This window comes from Dromaius novaehollandiae, chromosome 6 (assembly GCF_036370855.1).
Source record: "Dromaius novaehollandiae isolate bDroNov1 chromosome 6, bDroNov1.hap1, whole genome shotgun sequence".
NCBI classification, from domain to species: domain Eukaryota; kingdom Metazoa; phylum Chordata; class Aves; order Casuariiformes; family Dromaiidae; genus Dromaius; species Dromaius novaehollandiae.
Genome location: NC_088103.1, coordinates 6777040 through 6800825, shown reverse-complemented (window position 1 = coordinate 6800825; position 23786 = coordinate 6777040). Strand labels below are relative to the sequence as shown.

At 41.8% G+C, this 23786-nt stretch overlaps 1 protein-coding gene across 4 annotated transcripts in view; it reads right to left on the bottom strand.

Moving 5' to 3' along the window:
- PRKG1 (protein kinase cGMP-dependent 1) overlaps positions 1-23786 on the bottom strand; it is a 496774-nt gene that overhangs the window by 428585 nt on the left and 44403 nt on the right. The gene's annotated exons all lie outside the window — the stretch shown is intronic.

Genomic DNA, 23786 nt, shown 5'->3' with positions numbered 1-23786 from the left:
GTCCCAGTGCGCCAGCATTTTCCTGCAAAAACTCCAGATTTTTTCCCCCAAATCTGATAAAAGTCCAACTACAAAGGACTAAACAACAAAAAAAACTTAAGTGTTAACTTGTAAATAAGTTTTAGATAGGCCAAGTTTTGAATTAAAGAGTAGATTCCACATGATTGCAAAATCCTTCTAGCTACGAGTTTCATGTCTGTAACTTCAAAGACTAACACAGGTACTTGAAATATCTTCCACGTACAGAACTGAAATACAAACAAGAAATTTAAAGCTTTTACTTAGTTGACTGTATTTTCTATTAAATTATAGAGACTGGGGAATATAAAAGCAGGAGATACTCAAAGAATGCCCTCTCATGCAGTATTAACCAAACTCTAAAGGCAATAAGATTCAGAGGAGACACCATCATTGCAGAAATAGCACCACCATTCATTCTTTTGATTGCTCATTAGTGGAAAATTCAAAAAATTTTACTTGTATGCACAAAATTATGCAAGCAATTTTGGTTTTGAATGAGACTGTGTTAGAAGTCTGAAGTTCTTCACTCTTAGAAGAGTTTAGGAGGGAAACAGCCGTTTCTGAAAATAGAAAATTGAGGTGCCCTTCCAGCGTTCTCCGGGAGACTATGCAAATGGATATGCAGCGTAACCGCTTTCTCCAGAAATGCCTCTGCAACTATAATCTTGCAAAAGGAAGAACCAAACCACTTAGGTGTTTTTTCCTGATTTTTCTGAGATTTTGTTAATTCGTACTACCACAGTGCTCCCCATACGCTGTGTCACTCTCAGGTACTTACTGCTAAGACTTGACACGCTAGTCAATATGCTGAACAAACCCTCGAATATTCCCTTCGGACCGTCAAGTCCAACTTAATCTATCTGCTAATGCAGCGTAACTACAACATTATGATACATATTTTAAAAAAGCCTCCCAAAGCAACTTTGTGCAAATGAACAGCTGAAGATACTAAATGCATAAGAACCAGGGCTTAAATAGGATAATTAAAAAAGAAAATCATTTCCAAGCGATATATTTGCTACTGAGCCATCTGCTTGATACCTTTAAAACTTTGAATCTGTGGGAATACATATGTATACACCTTCTCCCCATAAGTTTGCTGGGCTTTTACTTTCTGGAGGGGGTATTTAAGGGGTTTCCAGAGATACCATCACACGATAATTCGGCGCAAAACCCCCAAACTATTGTTATAAGCAGCTAAATTAAAAAACACACAAAGAGCATCCAAGGAGTGAGCCAACCTTTAACAGAGTTTTCACTAAAACCTCACTGTATAAGCTCCTGGAGAAGGCTTTGCCACCAGTTAGTTTGCACCCAGCAGACACTAGTAGATGCACACCAGGAACGTGTTTGAGGTACAACTCCCAGTCATCTCCATTCACCCAGTTTTCGGCTTCAACCACTAGCACAGGTTCAATCCATAGGATCAGACTAGACCTAGACCAAACCAAAAGCCCTGAAACACATTCAGAGCGGACACCAGGTCCTCGGCACTTAGTTTCTCACTCTATGGATCCACTTCAGTGGGCTGAACAAACTGCTAACGTGAACATAGCCCAGATGGACAACTGCAACCTGCAGAACTTAGGCACTGGAATGAGTTTTGTCTTGTTGAAATAATACATAGACAAATTTAAAAAGCTCTTTTTAAAAAAAGGTATGTTAGTGGATCATGCTCCCTTGAAAGACAGCCAAACTGGGGCTTCAAAAGTCCAAAAAAAGTCAACCTTAGGGATATGGCATCTGTGTTACAGTGTTTAAAGTATACCTCATGGTTATACACAGCGTAGATTTAGTTCTTTAACACTTAGAATTATTATGTTTGTGATTGCTTTGGGGTTATTTCAAAGAATTATTATGTTTGTGATTGCTTTGGGGTTATTTCAACAAAACACATGACTTCACATCAAAGTCCATCAGTACTGACCTAACCAAAGCGCAGGACGTGAAGCAGACCAGACTTTTCCGGACCGTTCGTAAGGAAAAAAAAAAAAAAAAAAAAAAAAAAATCAGACTGCTATGAAAACACTTTGCTCTTGTGAAATCTTATCCAACTCCACATAGTGTCATTCCCATTCCCTACTGCAAGCAAATAAAAGCCACCAGAAAGGCCGATGCTGTTCTCGCCTTCGGTAATGAAAGGCTGGTAATGTATAAGGTTGACTAGATGACAGATAACCTGCTTTCTCCACTTGCTTGTTCTTCTGTGCTCCAGCGAGATTGCAGTCTTTCTAGGCTACGACTTGACTAAATACTGCTCTTTCAGTCCTAGCCACCCCCACAGGTCCCCAAAACTCTCATAACAAAGGCACTAATTATTAGCATTACTCCGACTGCATGCCAAAGGAGAAGGCATAATAAAAGCTTTCACATTAGTCATATCAGCCAGCACTACAGTTTCAGCCGCTTCTTTCATTCCAAGCCTCAAAAATGAGACTTTCTCCTTGATAAAATAAGGTCAGTCTTTCAAGCGGAGTGTTTATGAAATATCCACAGGAGACTGGGGGGAATTCAGAGATGGTTGAGGTTGGAGCTCCTCTGTTAATTTAGAGGCCAACAACAACAAAAAAAGGTTTTCTTGGAGGAACCGAGTACAGGGAAGGATTTGAAGGAATCCAGAAAACTTGGCCTGTTTGACCGAGATGGAGCAGTGCGGAGGCCAAGAAAAAAATCCATCGGAAGTTCATTTGGGGGAAAAGCAGTAGAACATATAAAACAGGAGCAAACTATGGGAATTTGCAAGTTTAATAGTATTCTTCTATTCTAAGAGGATCTCTGAACTAACAGAGTGAGAGCATAAAAAGCCTCGATCCTTCAACATAGAGGTCTTGCAGAGATTAAAGCTCAGGAGCCCACTAAGTCATTCAACCCCCTTTAATGTCAATAAAAGAATACAACCATTAAGACAAAAAGCATGCCGGCCACAACACCAATAACATACTTTCTCTGCCAAAACTAAGCATATTAAAATTAGATATCTCCATAGAATAGTCCGGATAATAACTCTGCCACATCTGAACATTAAAAAAAAATAAGTATTACTTTAACCAGCTGTCCTTAAATAATGAGACTTCAAACACAAATAGAGTAGCAGGAGATAAAAGCACCTCCAGACGCCCATATGCAGCGTCTCGCTGTAGGAACAAGCACATCGTGAATCAAGCTCCACGTTTACGAGTGCATTCACATCATACCATGGTACGTTTTGTAGTTTGAAGCTAAAAACCCTTTCATCAGTAAATTTTCCATCTGTCTTAAAAAGAAAAAAAAGACAAGCTTAGCTTGAACTATTTGAAAATTAGTTGATACTAAAAATACATCGTCATAGCTACAGTAAGATTAACTCTATTGTTCCATGGAAGGGAGTATTCGTCAGGCTAATAATACAGAAAAATTATTCATGCAATGTAGATTGCCATTCCCACGTGCTTGGCACAGCACCGTCCTTCAGCTTCTTCTGGATTTTATTAAACAGTTTTCCTTCGGTAACTCACACAAAAATATTTCAGGTAAATGGCATCTATCCCTGACACATTTATACATGAGTCTGTATTTCAATACAAAAAGCACTGAAAATGGTCACATACGCGCTCATGCCTTCAGAAGTCAGTCATTTCAACCAGACGCAGTTGTTTCATTAGTCCTCTTAATTTTTAAGGGTATTTATTTTGTATTTTCCAATTCAAGTCTCTAATGGAGATGACCTGCAAATAAAATAAGCCTACGCTATTTGTAATAGAACAGACTTTCTCCAAATGACCCTGTTTCAAGAAGAGTGCATTTTCATGAATATTTACTTAATTGCGAATTGAATGGCTCCTAATGCGGAGGGTCAGTCAGAAGAGAAAGCAGTTGTCATCTTTACTCTCCAGAGGCAGGGAACCTGGCAGCAAGCCATCACTTTTTTTTCTGAGAAAATAATGATTAAGTGCAATGGAGACATGATGAGCAACTCAAAAAAAAAAAAGAAGGCACAATCCTCTCCAATATAGCCTTTCCGAAATCGGTTTAAGTCCACCAACGTAAGGAATAAGGCAATGGTAGGTGCAAGTTAATTCATATAAGACGTGCGAAAAGCACCTTATTTTTAGAAAACTTTTCCTAATTCAGGAAAACCTGTATTACTGGTTGCAAGATAGATGTTCCTTAGAAGAAAAGCACGTAAATACATGTTAAATTACACATGCACCTCCTAATCCCTTACTGCGGGCTGGTGCAGTTCTCCAGCCAAATCAGACCCGGTGGATCTGCGTTGGCCGCTAACTACGCCAGCAAGTGAGCACAACAGCTAATGAGCGCCCAAAAATTCAGCCGCGTTTCCCACCTCAGCAGGTAGCAGCTCGGCACAGAAGCCGCATCGCGGCTGTGCCAGAAAAGGCTCGTAGTAAGGTTTATTTTATTGCTGCGGCCACAGCGAAATGCAGAATCTGGCCCAGCATTTTGCTCAAAGCCCTGTTGCTAACATCTGTTGGCTACTCAAATATGCATGAATGCAGAAAATAAAAAATCTTGTTTTGTAGCAGATGCGATAAAACAGTTGGGAGTGTTCTGCAGCCCTAGATAAGAAGCAAAGTTACTGCTATAGTAGTCTGCAGTATACGCAGTTATACACAAAACCCTGTTTTATAGACTGTTACTCTGTCTGTAGTTTACATTTTATAAACAGCAAAGTTAATAGTAATCTCAACCTTTTAACTCAATGCACACACAAAAAAAGCACGTGCTCTATGCTAGATTTGTACCTTCAGGCACATACGATAAATATTAGAACAAAGTGTTAATCTTCATCCCAAAAGGTCCTATTTCAACATCAGCAGTGCTGCCTGCTGACTTTAACGACAGGAAAAAACATACGTGCAGACGGAAAGATTACTGCAATATAGATCCAGGGAAGTTTTCAAGGAGGGCTTCAGATTTCTGCAACGTACTGCATTGGTAGAGCATCAGTTTGCAACAGGGCTTGCATGAACTTTAGGTCAAAAGAAGGCTATAGTAGCTACACGAGTATGGTTTTCCAGGGAATATACTACTGGGAATAGTTGATTTAACAAAGGTGGACCAGGAGAAAGAGAGACTGGAGTTCAGTTTAGGCAACACTAACAGAATATTTGGGAACAGGTCTCAATTTCCTGGTGTTCACAAGCATAACACCACAGCTACATACTGAAAGCACTTTAAACTACCAGGCTGTGGAGACAGTCTACTGGAGCAAAACCAAAAAGCAATGTACCAGGCAAATAAGGCTGGAAAATGTCTATGCAAAAAAATTACATATTGTATTTACTTTACAGAGAAGAGGAAAAAGTCTACAAGAATTTCTTTAGCTGTTCCTCTCTCTAAACTCTTTTTTAAAACACTTTTCAATACAAACTTTTACGCTCAACACGCATGTGGGAAAAACACTTTTTTTCTAGAACCTCAACCATCAAGGGTATGCAAACTGCTACAAATGACCTAAAACACTATATTTAGGAGGGAAAGATCTACAGAAGTTTGACCAAGAGGACACACGATGCCTGCCACCAGGGCTGAACCTTAAAGCAGTAAAAGTGCAGCTCCCTCAGAGATAAGTGCTCCTTATTTGCTGATATTGTAAACATTGCTCAGAGCTATTACCATCGGCAGCATCTCGCCTTGCGCTGCTTCATCAATGCTGTAAAAATCCAAATTAAATTAAATACACTGACCGTACATCCATTGCATCTCTCCACCAACCAAATCCAGCAAGCGTATTTGTAGAAATTTATCCTGAAACGCTACATTTTTGGGGAGCTTCCATATCGGTACTCCTCCACACAGCATTCAGCTAATTTCAGTAGGAAACGTGGGAAAACTACTGCCTCTGATCCAGGATAATCAAATGCAAGAGTCCAGACAACTAATACAATCATCTGTTTACAATCCACACCGTGTAACATCTAAAAGTGTTTTCCTCTCCAAAATGTGACAATGTGGAAATAAAAAGCAGTGGGAAACACACATATTCCAAAAAAATGTAGAAAGGTGGGGGGTTCCCCCCACGCCGCTCCAGGAGATTTTGCATTAAAGCCTGCAGCATAATAACAAATCTTTGCAGAATACAGCAGTATATACTTTTTGCATGACAGCAATGCAACAAAAACTGTAGCTTTCTAGAGTAGGTAATACTGGATACTGTCTTGACACCATTAAGCCCGTAAACAAATAAATGGATCCTCTTTTAAGGCTTGCATACTCCTAGGAGCAGGACAGCGCAGAAATGCCTAGACCTTTCAGCGTATTCTGGGTCTGCTTTGGACTGTAATGTCATTAATAGCTGATGACTCTACGTTATCCGTTTATTTTGGCTATGGTCAAAGACCGCTTTAAATGCTTCTTAAAGGGAATTTTAAATATAACTCCTGAGAGTTATTCTGATCCCATTAACTGGAAATAGAGTAGAGTTCAAGTCCGGACGGAATAAGAAAGGCCTTTTAATATACTTGATGATTTTCTATCCAGTGCTTGCCTTTTTTTTTTTTTACAGCATACAACCCACAGTGCATTTGGCGTCAAATGCCGAGAGGAAAAAAAAAATTGAGCAGGACCTTAAACATCTTCAGCGCAGACTGTTGCTTCGTAGCTGGGGGAAGAATATGTTCTTTAGCACAGTACACTGAAATTTTTTAAACTGACATTTTGAGTAAAGACACAAGCAGCAGGGAAATCAACTGCGCCCTCGTCTAAACCTAAAACCTTGCCTGTATTTAAATACAACTTTCAGTTATGGGAGTAGAGGAGCTTTGTAGTGCATGTGCTGACAGACAGCTCTAGTTAGGATTTCTAAGTATATCAGTAAAAAACACAGTTCGTTTACCCTGTTGCTCATTATATTATGTTTTAGCATTGACATTTAAAATGTGAAATAATTTAAGACAAAAGTTAAATTCTCCTTTCACCTACGCTGAAAAACGTTGTCAGCACAAAAATACTGTAAGCAAGTGACGTGGGGTTTTTGTTAACTCTTGTATTTTAACGTGTCTCACCCCACAGATCTCAATTTACCACTGTTTTCTAGGTTAGTATTTTACCTCCTACAAAAAAACAGCTTTAGATACTGGAAACGTTGGCTTGCTCAGTAAGGAAAAGTTGGCTCTTGCCAATAGAATTTGCCTGCTTTGAAATATCTGGCACCTCCGAGGAACTCCCACACAAGCTGCATTGGGAAGCCACTGCCGATACCTTTGAACAGGACGTATCAGCTACTTGATTAGCTGAAGCAAATGGTCCCTTGACGTATAAGCTTTGGCCGGTTAATCATAGGCTAAATCACATAGTAAGGTCATGGCGAAGGAGAAATGGGACCTCTCCAAGAGATGGCCACATGCCTGGCAAAGAAAAAAACAGTATTTTTTTTTGGAGAGGTGTTGTCATGTTGCCATGCTTGATGCACACGTCCAGTGCGACTGAGCTGGAGACTTTTAAAGCTAATGAAAATAGAGTGGGGGGAAAAATTGCACCCATATGTCGCGATGCCAAGGGTTCCAGAGACCGTCTGAACTCTTCCAGTTCATTTCCACCAGACGGGTTCAGTTATGAAGACAGAGTAGTAGACACACAGACAACACATCTTGAAGGTCACAATAATCTATCTCAGACAGAAACATCTATTTTAAGGCAAGAGTTTCTTCATCAGTCAGTCAACTATCCACTTACACTTCTAGTCTTGGCAGCTCCCAAGCAGTAAACCCTGACTGGAGGCAAGTATAAGGAGTCCAGCTAAACGGCACCTAAAAACAGTTCTCCAAAGTTTATTAACGTATTTTGAGGTCTGCATCACTTCACAGTGATAAATGAACATGCGGACAGAGAACTGCATTCAGATGCCCTGGAGAAGAAAGTTACTGATAGCAGTTACAGAGATGGACTTCGCCCTGGTGGAATAAGCAGGAAATCTGCCAACTGGATGATAACCTAATTTAAATAGATGCAGAAATCCAATTAGAGCTCCTCTGAGCAGAGACAGCTCATTCTCATCTCTTGGCTTAGAGGCTACAAACATTTTGCGATCTTTTCTAAACGCGCTGTTGCCTAGGCAAAATGAATGTGCTCTGCAAAAGCACTTTGCTCCTCCTCAGCGTAAGAGCACCAGAAGTGAGCAGTGTCATGATAGTGTAAATACAAAGTTGCCTCCAATGTAAGTTTAGGATGTGATTTCACAGATGTGACTCGTGAAAGAAGATCGGAGATTCAACAATCAATCAATCTGATGCAGCTAACCCTTCTGATGGATGTTACTGTCAGTACAAAAGGTGCCTTAGTCCTGCTTTACCGGTGCTGCCTGGAGAAGTCCCCGTTTCAAACGCTATAGGTGTACAACAGCAGACTGCAATGTGAAGAATCCCTGCTTCTTGAATAAATATTCTTAGGGATTTTAGGGAGAAATACTTGCTTCTTTAAGAGTCAGTAAAAGGACTGGCTTTAGCTGCCATGCTTTAAAACAAGTGTTTGAAAGCAGATGTATGGGATTACCTAAAAAACATTATCCCCTTGAGAGTCAGGGGGCAAGGCAGAGGGATTTAAAGACAAGTACTGCTGATATATCTGCTTTCGGAAAGGCTACTTCAGGATACAGTAAAACAGCAATCCTGAGTGAAGTCATGGGAGCACCATCTTGCAGACTACGGGTAGTCTAATAATAAACCAGACTAGCTGGGCAAGCGCCTCCAGCCAAACAACAGCGAACTCCCAACAACCTAAATAGCAAGTCATACAACTTGATAACATTTAAACGGAGAAAGAACTGCAGCAGAAAGAAAAGCAGCAAGGCTGGGACTCCTAGCCGGAAGGTGCCACTGGCGGTTTCCATCCAGCCAAAGTCAGATCAGGGAGAGATTGTCATATATGGAATATTACCTTCTAATTCTTATTCCCGCTGCATGTGTATCGATTGTCCCTATCCTGCTGAGCTTTGAAGAATATCCAGACAGCAATTGCCTCGTATAAGATGCTTTTTGTTCAGATGTACTTTTGCGCTAATCTTGTTTTAGTAAGTCTATTAAGAATCCCAGGCCATTAGTTGTACTTCTGCCTTCGACTGCAACCAAAGGCAAAACCCATCTAGTCCATAAAGCAACACAGAAACACTACACATAGGTCTGAAGTAGAGAGATGGACTAAGGTGCTGTCTTTATGGAGGTGTGCTGCAGGTGGGACCGCAGCCTCACAGCCATGGCCAGAGTGCCTAGCTATAAAGCAAACAAGCAACAGAAGGTGATTAACTTTAGAGAAGCGGATTTCCCTTAAAAGCCAACATGGTCCTAGGCTTGGAAACCTGCAGCCTCAGGGCTGAGTCTCCATAAAGTCTCAGGTCCTCTAATCAATTAGAAGGCAAGAGGAAATATGCTGGACATTCAGAGAAGCTTTCCAAATTCCCATATACACTGCTTAGAAAATATAGGGATACCTGAAACCTCTGACACCCTATCCAGCTATTTCTTCTACAGCTATCTGCAGAGGGGTTTCTTCAAACTGCTGCATATTAGACAAGTGCTAGAATCATGCTACGCTTACAGGTGATATTATCTTTCCTGGCAATCCTATAAAATTCCCAAGTCAAGAGTTCAGTTAGCAATGAGGATTGCTGTGTTACAGTCCAAGTAGGAATGCAAGAAAGAATTCAAAAGAATAATTTTGAACAATAAGTGATAAATAACACATCAGAAGAAGGTAAGTGAAAGGTGGGCAAGGAAAAGACTATGCAATTTTAAAAGCTTTGGGACATAGCCCTTCTTGGACTGAAATAACTGTCCTTCAGAGGATTTGAAGGTTTCTAGGAATTTCAGCCTGACAGGATATTGACAGGAGAAACACCATATTTCTTACAAACAGCGAGATACTTTTGCACAACCAGCATACTAGCAACCTGACATTTTATAGCATCACTTGTATTCAGGGAATACAAGAAGAAAGGATAGAGCAACCCAAGCTTACTGCCAAAGTAAAGCTGAGGAAGAGCATGCTCACCAGGGAAACGATTCCTTTAAGCAAGTTTTGGAGAACCGTAACCTACTGGTATTGCAGCTTTGCGGGGGGGCAAGCCATAATTCTAGCATGAAAGATATTGAGTTATTCCTGAGTGAAAGCTTGCCAGATCTCTACTCTTTACAAACTGGACCATTTCAAAGAGAAACGAGAGCACTGCTTGTTTCTGGAGGATAGGGCAGCAAGGTGCATTAAATAGACTGCCATTTTATCTCCTGTAGCAAGCCAAGAAAGTAATTCCTTTAATAAAACAGGAGTGCTCGAGATTCACTGTTAAGCCTTGAGTGATGGAAAGCATACATATTTGCCATCACTAGACAGTTTCTGCAGAAACAAGGCTCTGTTCTGAAAGACAGGGTGCACGAAGTGGAGCTGTAGTTTGTCACTGTCACATCAGGGGACGTGGGGGATTCTCTTTTCAAACACTGCCAGAACAAAGACTATGGGTGAACAGGATTATGATAATAAGCACCACGGAAAATGGGACAGATGCATACTGATTTGCTGGCAGGTAAATGCGTCAATGCATAAAGCAACAAAGATCTGCAAGTGCAAGGAATCAAACGTTAGAGAACGGATCAAGAGTTGACTTGAATCCTACCAAGAGGAACGCAAGACAGTTTCAAAAGGTGTATGAAGGATTACGGATTTAATCCTCAAGCCTCTGGGAGGGCCACCTTGCACAATCTCAAGCGTTAGGGCCCAGATAACTAACACCCCATTATAAGTGATGCTCTGGATCTAGAACTTGTTTTATCAGGTGGAACTCAAGGAGGGCAAATGGAGATGACACTTGGCCATCTGTATCCCATGCTTCGACATGCCTGCAAGAGTGGCAACCAGAACTCAGCCATATATGTTTCTCTCAAAACATTTCTGAAGTGTGACATATGGTAGATTGAACTGTTTGTGCACCAGTCTGCAACATATGCTATGGCTGTGGGCAGTTATCAGTGCCCCTGCTCCTCACGAATTACTATGAAGAGTGCCAGTCTGCTGCCCAGGCACTTCACAAAAAAAACATTTATTTAGAGGAAGGCTCAAAACAGGGGCACAGGAGAAAGGAAACAGCTCAAGGCTGAGAACTGTGACAGAGAAGATAAGCTAGAAGAGGGCACAGAATTAAATTACATCTCTCTGCATCATATGATTGAAAGAGTAAGTTAGCTCACATGTCTAATTTACCCCATATGTTCTTTTCCTTGCATTACTATATTTACCCTACTTTTAAGCACCTTTTCAACTTGCTCTCTCCATCTTCAAAATGGGGAATGGTTGCTCCCATTGCATTTACTCTGGATCATCTTCCTTGAGCAGAAAGCTGGAGCTGCAGGCCAGAAGCTAAAGGTCTGAAGGAAGACACAGCAGGCTTGGAAGAGGAGCTAGAAAGAATCAGAAGAGCCCTCGGGGTTAACGCAGAAGAGTAGAAGAGGAAAAAGGAAGTAGCAGAGGTACTTCAATTAGATTTGGTGGAAAAGGAGGAAAAAAAACCACCCTCACAAGAATCAGTGAAGGAAACAATGGCCTTTTACATGTGGCACAAGTGGTTCTCGACGGAAACGGTAACAGCTTCCTCCATCCCAAATACTGTATGGGGTTTTGAAGGCAGTGTTTGCTTTGCTTTTGAGCAACCCCACTACAATCCTGCCATATTTTGAGGTTCCCCCCCAAAATCCACACACTAAACTTAGGAAATATTTACATGAATAAACAGAGAGATAACAAGAGCAAAAAGTATGCACGCTAAAGAGCTGGGGGTTTTCTTGTTTTGTTTTGTTTGTTTTGTTTTGTTTTTTTAAATAGGAAACAGGAACTCCTTGAGTAAGCAGAAATAATTTTAAATCCAATTTAACTCTGACCTAAAGAAGTATTACTTAATACCATTTAACTGCATTTTTTAAATATGCTCTGGCACTTCTTTGCCTCAGAGTCAAAAGCAAACACAAGCTGTTTGTCTATAAATTAATAAATCACATATTCTCGAGCAGAACATGTTTAAAGAGATCAACCCCTGCATGTGTTAAATCAATGAAAAATGAAAGTAACTGACACTGAAACTCCTAAAAAAAACCCAAAACACATACCTTCTCTCCCTTTACTGAGTTTACAGAATAAAAACACACAAATCTTTGGAGTGAGTGAACAAATAGCACAACTTTCACTGCAGCATTTTTATCTAAATTCAGTCTATTATCTCCCCTCTGCCAGCAGACAGCAACAGCAGCCAGAGCTAGAAAGAAAACTCCATGACAATACCTAGAAACAGCAGCCGATCTCTAAGCACAGCATCTGAAAGAAAGAGATATTATTGTTTGCTTGTCCAGAGACCAGTACTTGTATGCCTTCTTTTATGGAAAGTTTGAAACGCCTTTTATTTTCAATGGACTTCAGATTATTTACTTTCACCCACCGACTGTGTAGGTCACCCACCACGTCGTGCAAGATTCACCTATCTTAAATGAAATTCCTCTGCTCACCTACAGGCTCTTTCAGCTAGCACTGACACACAGCCACAACTTTGGAAATACACTTTGATTTTACCTACGTCCCCATGAGACTCCAAAAATGACAACTCTTTGTCCATCACGACACACAGGACATCCACCTCTTGCAACGAAGTAACTACTTGCCTTTGCTTGCTTGTTTATTTATTCATCTTTAATCCTGGTGTCCTTTAAGACAGATGTTGTCAAAAATATTAGGTGTAGTGTTCCTAAACTGATGCTAAAAGGGACGTTAGGATTTGACTTCCCCTGTTTTTCTTTCTCTATACCGTATTTTTTTAGTAGTTGGTGACAAATTTTACAAGGTGCTCAACATGTTAAATAACTTCTTCCTGGGAAGGGAGAAGTGCCGTGAGAGCCACAGTAACCTGTAGCTCATTTCGACGATATGGAGTCTGCCGGTTTTGTAAAATAAATCCGAACAAAAAGCATAAGTAATGCCAGAATCAAAAAATAGCACAGCTTGGAAAGGACCTCCAGAGACGAAATGCAGCGTTGAAGCTGGACCTGTGGCCCCAGTGGTTGTTTTGGGGCCTCGGCCAGACAATTCCTGAGCATCAAGTCCTGAACGTGTTTTGTGATACCACAACATATCAGTGCTGGTTTGCATTAGGTGCGGACAGGGTGTCTTGGACTAAGCCACTACTTGGCGTGTGATAAAACCCTACACTGATTAGATAAGGGCCTGTAACACATTCATACCAGTACTCTTGTTGAAACCACAGACAAGAGACCAGTCTGACCCAGTCGGTTTTCATCTGCTGCTTTTGTGCATGTGTATCTGCATTTTTTTGGCAGTGCTCTGAGAAAGCCGGTATGTACAGTGCTATTCTGTCCAAATCCTACTTGGACAATTTGCCTTTCTGGTCAAGGAATAAAATCTAAAAACTGCAATATATGGTGAACAGCAAATCAGCATGCTACTTTACAGTCCTTTTGCAATAAAGATACAATGCTGTTCTATTTATAAAGGTCAAGCAAATCATATGCGGTCTGCAGAGCTTCAACATCTCTGTATTATTAAACCAGATTATTTTTATATTTAATCCTTTTCAGCAGCTGTAGATTGCCCCTTTCAAAAAAGAGTAAATCAGAATATTTTTCCCCCTTCAAACTCAATTGAGCTATGTACACACTTGCATGCACTGAAGGAAACAAAACAATGAATATTTGTTCTTTAAATTACTACAATTGTTTTTGAAACACCAACACTTGAACAAGTTGTTTGGATAAACCACAGTTACAGATCCTGCTCAGCTGCAGCGTATTTTAGTAAGGAGAAATCTTTGCACTATTTTGTGGGCAAGGCGATGAACTGCAAAGGACATGGAGGTGGCAGGAATGGGTTAAATAGAGTTCAACATGCTTAACCTGGGTCCCTGGGGCAAAAAATTTTTTGTCCTCAGCCATCTCTCTGCCATCTTCCAATAACTGAGCTGGGCCCCAGTGATCAATATTTTCATACTAAGTATTGAGGAAGCCAGACAATGATTCAACAACATTAAGCTGTCATCACTATTATCTTAAATCTTTCTTAATTTTGTTAGAAGCTGGAATTTCTTTTAATCTTTACCCAATGAACCGCAATTTCAATATAAACAAATTTTATAACCATACTGATGATTTTGCCATAGTAAAAACACACAGAGGCATCTGCATAAGACCACTTACACTGTGCAGCTAATAGCACTTAAGGAGATGCTAGCGCTGCAAAAAGCCCTTCCAGGACCCTGAGACATAAGGCAAATGAATGAGGAAACATAGAAAACCCATCTAAACCAGTCTCAGTCACATCATTTCTCATTAAATGCTGCGACTGGCTTTGACTGAAACCATAATACAATAAAAAAATCTCTCAACTGACCCTGGTCAGAGAATTAAAGTTGTGATGACGTTTCATCTTTGATGTTCTCCTACCACTGTCTCCAATGTCCTGTGAATGTCCAAGAGTTGAGGACTTCTGCCAGGTCCTGTGCTATCAAAGCAGCATCCAAAAACAAGAATACAACCAAAAATCCGGTTGAAAGAGATACTCCCCGAGTTTCAGCTCTACAGTTATCAGATTTCTCTCCCAAGCAGTAAAGAGACGTCTGTAGAGGCTCTTGCCAGGTCATGGAGAACAAAGAAGCGACAGGCAGAATTACTACTTGCAGGTGCTCTAATTTCATTTTTTGGACAGTTATGCACAGCACGCCCAGCTGGAAGTTAAGCAGCAGAAATCCCAAGTGACCAGCTATCCTTTCCAAGAATCAAACTGGGCTCCACACAGCTTTTAGACCAGAAAAAAACAGACCAAATTTTAACTACTCAAAACTGCCAGCTGTTCACCTTCCTGGGATCTCTAATAGTAATCAAGTCGGTTTTAGAGACTCTAGCCTACTGTCAGGTTAGTAGAAAAAGAACCCTAAACAAATCTGTCATTAACTAATATCTGTATTAAGCATTGTTATTTAAAGGGAAACTTGGGAAACTACGTTTGTCTTGAGGGGGTGGGGGGAGAATCAATGTCTATCAACCAAGAGCTTGGTGGATAAATGAACACTGGAATTTTACATATCCTATGTTTTTGTTAAAGACCCAGTTTCGTAGTTTGCAATTTAATTAGCCATGAAACCCAACTTCTAATTGCCAAGTCCTATCCTTACAAAGGAATTACAGCTAACACTCTCTGGGAGAGGAAAATCAAGACTTTACGAGTGCTGTTAAGTCAGCATTGAACACCAGCTAGATCAAAGTCTGCAATGCTGGGACAGACTGAAGCCTGTTCTGCTGGCCAGAATTTCCTCCAAGATAGTACACTGGACATCCAGGCTGCCCAACCTTTTATAAGCTAGAAGGAAGGAAAAGAAAAAAAAAAACCTTATGAAAGAGACAAGTATGTCTGCAAAAAGCAAAAATTAAACTAATAAAATAACTTCATACTGCACTCAGGCCACCTCTAAGGTTGCAAGAAGCGTTTTATGTGGGCATATGAAACCTTCTTCTCCAAACACAAAGTAACAGTTGCAGCTCTGAGGACTCCCTGTCCTAATCTCTTCTGGCAGAATATTACACTATTTGTTTTTAATAAAATAAAATAAAACCACTTATGCACTGACGAACAAGTAGAGCTAACCATGCAATCACCACCGGCAGTACTGCTGGGAAAATAGCCTGTTGCAAGGTAAAAATTCACAAGTGCTATCAAATACAGCAACTATAAGAGAAGATGTTTATTATTTAGCCTATACCACTTAGTCATAGTGAGGGGTTTTTTTGTATTTTAAGTAGTAACTGTATTGCAAACTGGAACATCCTATGGAGGTAGATATAACGAAGGACTGCAGGGCAAGAATAAGACTGGACATAGGGACCATACACATAAAAGCTTATCTTCTCAGATTTTCAGCTGTAACAGATCTCCTTTCCTTACCAGCCAGAATTACTTTTTTTGCACAGAACAGAAGCCATGAACAACCAAGACATTTGCAGACAGCATATAAAGCTGTTTCGGGGGTGTGAGGGGGAGGGTCAAAAGCAGAAATCTGTTTATCCGACACCTAAATATAGCCCAGTTAGCAGAGCGAACATTTTTTTCCCTACTACATGCTATTTTGTCTATATTTAACCGTTGTAAGGAACCAGCTGTAGTATCACCATCTTATTACTTTTTCTTTTTGTTCCCCAGAACAAATCTCTGCTGTACGTGACCGTGACCACTCTCCTGAGTCCTGCGGATAAAATGAAGTTTTCAGCCGAAGCACCAGCAGTAGGATGGATCCTTAACCTTAGCCTCTATACGAAGCAGCTCTGCTCAGATACGCCTGGCTGTGAACCAAACCTCTAATAATCAAAGTGGAAACACTAGTTATTTCATTCAACAAGACCTGCGTCACCAGCAAAAGTTTTCAAAGACCTGTGTTCTGAAGGGAGGCTGCTTCTAATAAAAGCTTTTTCAAGCAGTAAACAAACAAAAGAAAATTAGCATTTTGAGATTCTTGTTTAAATAGCACTGTAGCTCTCCAAAGTATTATTTGGGGGGTTTGTTTCCTATAAATGATCCCATACCTGGGCACCTGTAGCAGTGCATGTGAAAAAGAAGTACTCTTCTTTGCATTGAAAACTACTGTGCATGCATCTTGGTACCCAGAATGATTTTTTCCCCTAATCACTTAAACCAAAGCTTGCCTGCTAAAGTCTTACCATACAGATAGATGTCTGTCAGGGTGGCATCTGATTTACCTCTTGAGATGAGTGCAGAGAGGCACAAGCAGACGACTGATTTAACTCCTCAGAATTCCTTACTGCATAACAGATGTATTTTTAAAAAGTATATTGCCAAAGGGCAAAAGGATAGCTTCTTACTCAGGGGAAAAAAATATTCTGTAGTTTTCTGCAGTACACATATTGAGAATAAAAGACAGCTACCCCAGAAAATTAGTGTGAAAGCACTGGAAAAAAAATGCACTTGAGCCTATAAAGCAATCCTGCTATCAGGATTGGTATCAGGGCATTCAATGGCTGTGTCTGAGCAATCTCGGTATCACCAATACAAATAGACAAAAAACAGACTTTTGGGTCTTCTGAAAGCGTGCAGAGCACAAGAAAGGTTTAAAAGAAGCAGAAGATGGTGGAAAGAAGAAAACCTGTACAGCAGCATAGGTACGGTAGACATAGCACTATCATCTCCCAACAATAAACCCAGAGGAACGACGGGTGATGCCCAAGCACAAAGAATTTGGCAGCCTTGCGTTCTGCCTTGTCTACCTTTTGGTGACCTAAGAGACTACATCAGACGGCAAATACTTGCAATTCAGAGTGTGACGACCCCTCTCACACCTCACATTTTGCATGAGGAAGTCAAGGGGAGATCTGGGACAACCCTGACCGAGTTACAGAGCAAACAACCTAACATCAAGTTAGGGCTTTTGGGGGAATCAGTATCACACTCTTAAATTAAATTGGAAAAAATTCCACTAAGGGGCTTGGAAAAGTGTGGAATATTATTCCCCTATGCTATCATTTCTTCAGTACTATGTCAAAAGTTACTTGAAAAGTAACTTAAAAATAAAATAATCTAGGAACTATTCGGGAACTAGAATCTAAGCCTTACAAGGCTCATCCAACATCTATTAAAACTTTATATATCTTTAAAGATCCTACCTTCTCAGTAAGTTACACAAGCATCTACATCCTGTGTAGCTGTCTTGATCATCCTGAGACTTCTGCTCTGCTTCAGTACCTAAGTCAGGTTGTTTCCACCTCCACTTCCAAACCCTATACAAGTAGTATGCAAATTTACAATGCTTTACATTTTTGTTACACATTCATTAATTTTGCACCAATTTAACAATGCTACCACAATGCTCTGGATGATTATTAGGCTATATCTAAACAGTTGCCATCTTCGGTACTAGCCTTGCAGCCAAGCAAAACTCTTGCGGCCCTCAGGTCTAGCAAGCTCGATCAAGTAATGTGCCTCCAATTTATAACCCAGCCCAGAGACTGCCTCCAAAATCTTTCTGCTTCGGAAAAAAAATTACGAAAATTTAAGAAAGAGACAGGTTCATTTTGATTAAATTTGCAATAGAAAAAAAAGGAAAAAAGACAAAGACAAAGTCTTCCAGCTCATGGATGTAATTTCTGGTCAAAACCAAGGAGAGAAGAAAAGAGCCTCCATATTCTAGATGTAAAGCCTCTACTTATTTGAGTGACATGGACTCATATCCGTGCTTTGCCCAATTTCAGCCAAGTTTCCCAAGAATTCATCCTCGCTATGCTCATGGGGCTGCCTCATTCCCTGTGGGAGCTTTTCCACTTGAATCTGTAAATACAGGGATAATACCTCAACTTGGGTCTATACCTGCCAAGTGAGGCTCTAAATATCAGGCTAATGGCCCCCTATTTGAGCTCTATTTGGCTTTCCATTAAAAAAAAATCTGCTGTGTCTATGCAAGACTGATGGCATGAAATTAAAACGAGTCGAGATCTGCTTGACAATGATTCTTCCTTTGCCTAAAGAAGAGTAACAGTCATCCTTGTACACAGTCTGGAGGAAAAAAGAAAGCAGAGAGCTTTGGGATTTAGGAGGGGAGCGATCATTTGTCCCTAGTTGTGGACAACACATGTTTGTGAAGTACCTGCCATGGTGGCTGATGAGAAAATAACAACACTTGCAAAGCAGAAGGCAGAGCAGCTGTTTTTGCACAATAGGAGCAGAGGTCAGGTCTGCCACCATACAGAGCCAAATGTCATTTCCCCAGTGCCCGATACCTAACAAACAGCGGTGGTACATATAACATACCCGAATTTGCAATTATTGGCTAATGTGCTGTGGTATTCGGGTTGGCCGTGACTGCAGAAAGCGCTCCTCCTTGATGGTGCATGCCCTCCTGCAGGCACATTAATAAATCTAGCAAATGAATAGCGGGAAGATGGATAGTTAGCATTCCCTTGCGACTCCGCTAATGAAAGGCTGCTGTGCCGCAATATAATACCCACCACGCAACTGAATACTGTGCCGTAGCCAAAAAAAGGCCACAAGAGCTCTTCCTGCCAATGCAAGCTGCAACTATGAGATACCCTGTCAGACTCAGTTAAGAAGTAACAAAACACGAGCTGCACCACCTGTGTCCCTTCTCCAAAGCAGAAACGCTGTAAAGGTTCAATTATATTCCCACAGCAACAAGTCTGACTTCAAGTGGCAAGTCAAAGTCTGCGCCTTCCATTCATGAATCGCAAGCTATGCTCTGAACCAGGACAATGTCAAGGAAAAACAAAGAATTCACCTTATTTCAGCTCTCCTCCCACACTCATTATCATGGTATCTGAGTACATCTGTGTTTGGGTATACGGCTAATATATAAAAGCCATTGCCTTTCCACGCTCCATTTCTCTCATGTGCCTCACAGACTTAGACTCCAACTGGGAAAATATGAAGCAATCAAGTGTCTGATGAAGAGGAGACCAGTTCTCCCCTTCATGCAACTGCCCTGTTACTAACAGGATTTACAAAAAATGCAGAGATGCATACGGAAAAAAAGAAATACACTCCGATTCAAGTATTTTCTAAATACCTAACAAGTTTAGACAAATCATTCCATTTCCACTCACATATAGACCATGCACAGCATGAAGGTACGTGCACACACACATACACACACCATTTCTAACTGAGCTCTAGCCCGCTATTTTATGGCTGCATGCTTCCTGCCACGGTGAGGCTTTATTCTTGCTTGGTCCATAGGCACGACCGCAGCAAGGATAAGGAATAATAAAAGGTGATCTGCAGCCTTCCAGAGCTGGAGGAGCACCTCATCAAACAGAGCACGGAGACATACCGAATAACTGCGGAATGACACTGCCACTGCACTGCGCGTATCATGATGTTTTGTCAATATAACTCGATACCATTATCACTTACTGCGCTGACACAAAGCCAGCCGCTCTTCCGCTCTGCGTCCTTTTCGGCGTTCGCTCTTTAGGGCCGGGGGATGCGCATTATCTGTCTCTGGGCTGAGCAAAGCAAGGTCTGGGCAGTCGGCTTGATAGAGTTGCTGTCGGCCCATAACAGGAGGCCCAGGGAACGTCACATCTGATCAGTCGCAAGCAGGCTGATCCTGTACAAACTGGCATGCTAGAAAAGCTGGATTGTTGGGGGAAAAAAAGATACCGAGCCTCCATGGCTATTGTATACTATAGCCACTGGAAACTCTGTCTTCCAATGTATAGTGGGAACAAGGCAGCTTTTTTTAGGGAGATGTGGAGTCTAGACCCTATGGGAGAGCTCCAGAGAAGGAAGAGCTTTGGGGTAGGAAAGTGAAGAAAAGGGCAAAACGTCCATACGAAGTGCGAAAAATCTTGGAGAGGAAGGAGGAGCAGGAATAGAAATGAAGGAGAGATCCAGGGGAGCAAGTAAGGAAGGCTAAGAAGAGAACGGAGAAGGAGACGATGGGGCGCACAGAGCCCTCTCCCTGGGAAGGGCAGTCTGCCCTGCTGTGCAGAACAGCAGCAGCGGGAAGGCAGAGGGCTTTGGGAACGCAGAGCCAGGACACACGCTGCGAAGGGGACAAGGAGGACCCCAGCACACACGGGGGAACCTGGAAGCAGGGACGAAGGGAGCAGACTGCATCTGGCAAGCTGGAAGAGTGCCACCATTTCCTTTTCCCTCCTTAGCCCCCACCTTCATGACACGCAAACACTCAGTTCCTTTTTTCCCCTCACTTGTCACTGCAGGAAGAGAGAGCAAATGAAACCCTATGGCCTCGTCTGTCCCTGCCAGCCTCTCACCAAAACTCCTTGCTGCTGGGAAGAACAGACAGTCTGTTCCACACCTCTCCGCAGGCTCCCATGCAGGTACCCAGCTCTGCCTAGCCAAGACAACAAAAGCGAGCCACTGTGATCTCGGTAGCAGCTACGTTGAGCCACGCTGCTAAAAAAAAGAAAATCATGTCATTTATCATGTCTCAAAATCATTTATCTCAATATCTGTCTCAAAAAAACTACAAAACACAGTTCAAAAAAATGCATTTCTCCCAAATTTGATGGAGTTTCAGCTACTGTTACGAAATTCATGTGCAACCCCATATAGAATTTCACTGCTTTAAACAACACTGAAAATTAAAGGCAAACAGATGAACGCTGCTTCCACCGTGCTCCTCCATTTTCTCTAGTTAATGGAATTTCTCAGATTTAAGAGCTATGATTTTCAAAGCATCTCTATAGCTATTAAGATGACCGCTGTTTCAGAATCGCAGAATGGTTGAGGTTGGAAGGGACCTCTGGAGATCACCTGGTCCAACCTCCCCTGCCCAGGCAGGGTCAGCTACAGCAGGTTGCCCAGGAACATGTCCAGTCAAGTTATGAATATCTCCAGGGATAGAGACTCCACAGCCTTTCTGGACAACCTGTTCCAGTGCTTGACCACCCTCAGAGTGAAGAAGTGTTTTCTTGTGTTCAGACAAAACCTCCTACAGCAGTTTGTGCCCATTGCCTCTCATCCTGTCGCTGGGCACCACGAAGAAGAGGCTGGCCCCATCCTCTTTACACTCTCCCTTCAGATATTTATACACGTGGATAAGGTCCCCCTGAGCCTTCTCTTCTCCAGGCTAAAGAGTCCCAGCTCTCTCAGGCTCTCCTCATACGAGGATGATGCAGTCCCTTCCTCTTTGTGGCTCCCTGCAGAACTCATTCCAGCAGGTCCATGTCCTTCTTGCCCTGGAGAGCCCAGAAGTGGACACAGCACTCCAGGTGTGGCCTCACCAGGGCTGACTAGGGGGGAAGGATCACCTTCTTTGACCAGTTTTCCTCATGCAGTCCAGGACACTGTTGGCCTTCTTTGCCATGAGGGTGTGTTACTGGTCCTTGGTCAACTTGTCCACAAGGTCCTTCTCTGCAAAGATGCTTTCCAGCTGGTCAGCCCCAGCCTGTACCGGTACATGGGGTTACGCCTTCCCAGGGGCAGGGCTGTGCATTTTGCCTCGTCAAACTTCATGAAGTTCCTGTCTGCCCATTTCTCCAGGCTGTCAAGGTGCCTCTGAATGGCAGCACAACCACTCATCCCAGTTTTGTGCATTTAGTCCAATCATCCAGGTCATTAATGGGGACATTAAACAGTACTGGCCCTGTATCCACCCCTAGAGGACACCACTAGTGACTGGCCTCCAGCTGCACTTCATGCTGCTCATCGCAACCCTCCGAGCCCAGCAGTTCAGCCAGTTTTCAGTCCATCGCACTGACCACTTCTCTACCCCGCACTCCAGCAGCTTGTCTATGAGGATGTTACTGGAGACCATCAAAAGCCTCACTAAAGTCGAGATAAATAACAACCACTGCTCTCCCCTCATGCACCAAGCCGGCCACCTCATCACAGAGGGCTGTCAGGCTGGTTAGGCACAACCTCCCCTTTGCAAATCCATGTTGACTACCCTGGTCACCTTCCCGCCCTTCACGTGCCCAGAAATAGTATCCAGGATTACACGCTCCCTTACCTTCCCACGGGCTGACGTGAGGCTGACCAGGTGGTTTCAGACCAACAGAAGCTTATTTAATGGCATTATTGGCATTACATTTGGTTTAACTACAGCTTCATTAAGTACCTGGCTATTGCCTTGATGTGCTGTTGTCTGAGTCATACAGCAATTGATTTCATCTGTTCAGAAACGTTACCCATCTCAAGAAAGTTATTTTCTTTGTTTAGCCTGTGGACTGCAAAAACACTAACGAATTCCCCGCACCCAGTGGATTTTTGCAGAAAGTTCCCATTAGGTAGGCAGTTTAAATAGTAATAAGCTCCGACAGATCTTAGGGACCAAGTTACACCAGGGGGTTAGGGGCAGGGATGCGATGAAAGTCTAAAGCCTTTGTTGCATGTCGCCAGTTATTTATTCTTTTGCCACTGAGTCTGAATTACACTGACTGCCAGACAGCAGGAGCCAGCAGCATTTTTACATTCCCAGAGTCCAACCAATTTTGGAAAATATTCTATATACACTACCAATATTAAGGTTGACTCATTTTGTACTTTAATAAAAGTCAGTCTCATAGTATATTTATGTTAATGTAATACTCATGCATGCATGGATAAATATAGGCATGCATATACACAGTTGTCATTACTTACTTGCTTTGAACCTAAAATACCGTTTAACTAAAAATATGTGGGTATTTACAAGACTACAGTTTCATTTTCAGTCACCTCAGACAGCTACAGTACGATTTCTTCTATTTGTTCAGATTACCCACCACCAGAATATTAAATAACTGAACCAGATAAGCTGGCCTGGCAGGGTGTTTTTCCAATTTACCTCAAGCCTACATTGCAGAGCTGATCCAAGGCTTTCCTGACACAGTTTGTGTGTTTTAACAGGAAACATCTCCGACAAATATGCTCACAAATCTAATCAAAAAGGGAGTCCGAAGAAAGAAACAGCTCCAGACCAAAAAATAATAATAAAAAAAAAGAGTTGCAGTATTCCTAGGGGCTTTTTTCAGAAATATTCTGCCTCAAGATTGTTACTAACAAACAAGCACTAAGTACAGTCCAAATAATCCTAACTCCACTTTGCAATTTTTAAAGTCCGGGAGCCCATTTTCTGCTGCTATACTTTGAAACCATGCACCAGCGTGCAAGTTTGGCTATATGTGCTCAGGCACTAGTTTCCTAGGAAACCAGTGACTGTGTGAACATTGCAAAAATGTAAGTCCTGTGCTTGCCATTTCACAAGTACACTGTAGCTATCCCCACGACCCAAACCTTTCAAGGTAGATGCTTAGCAGTGT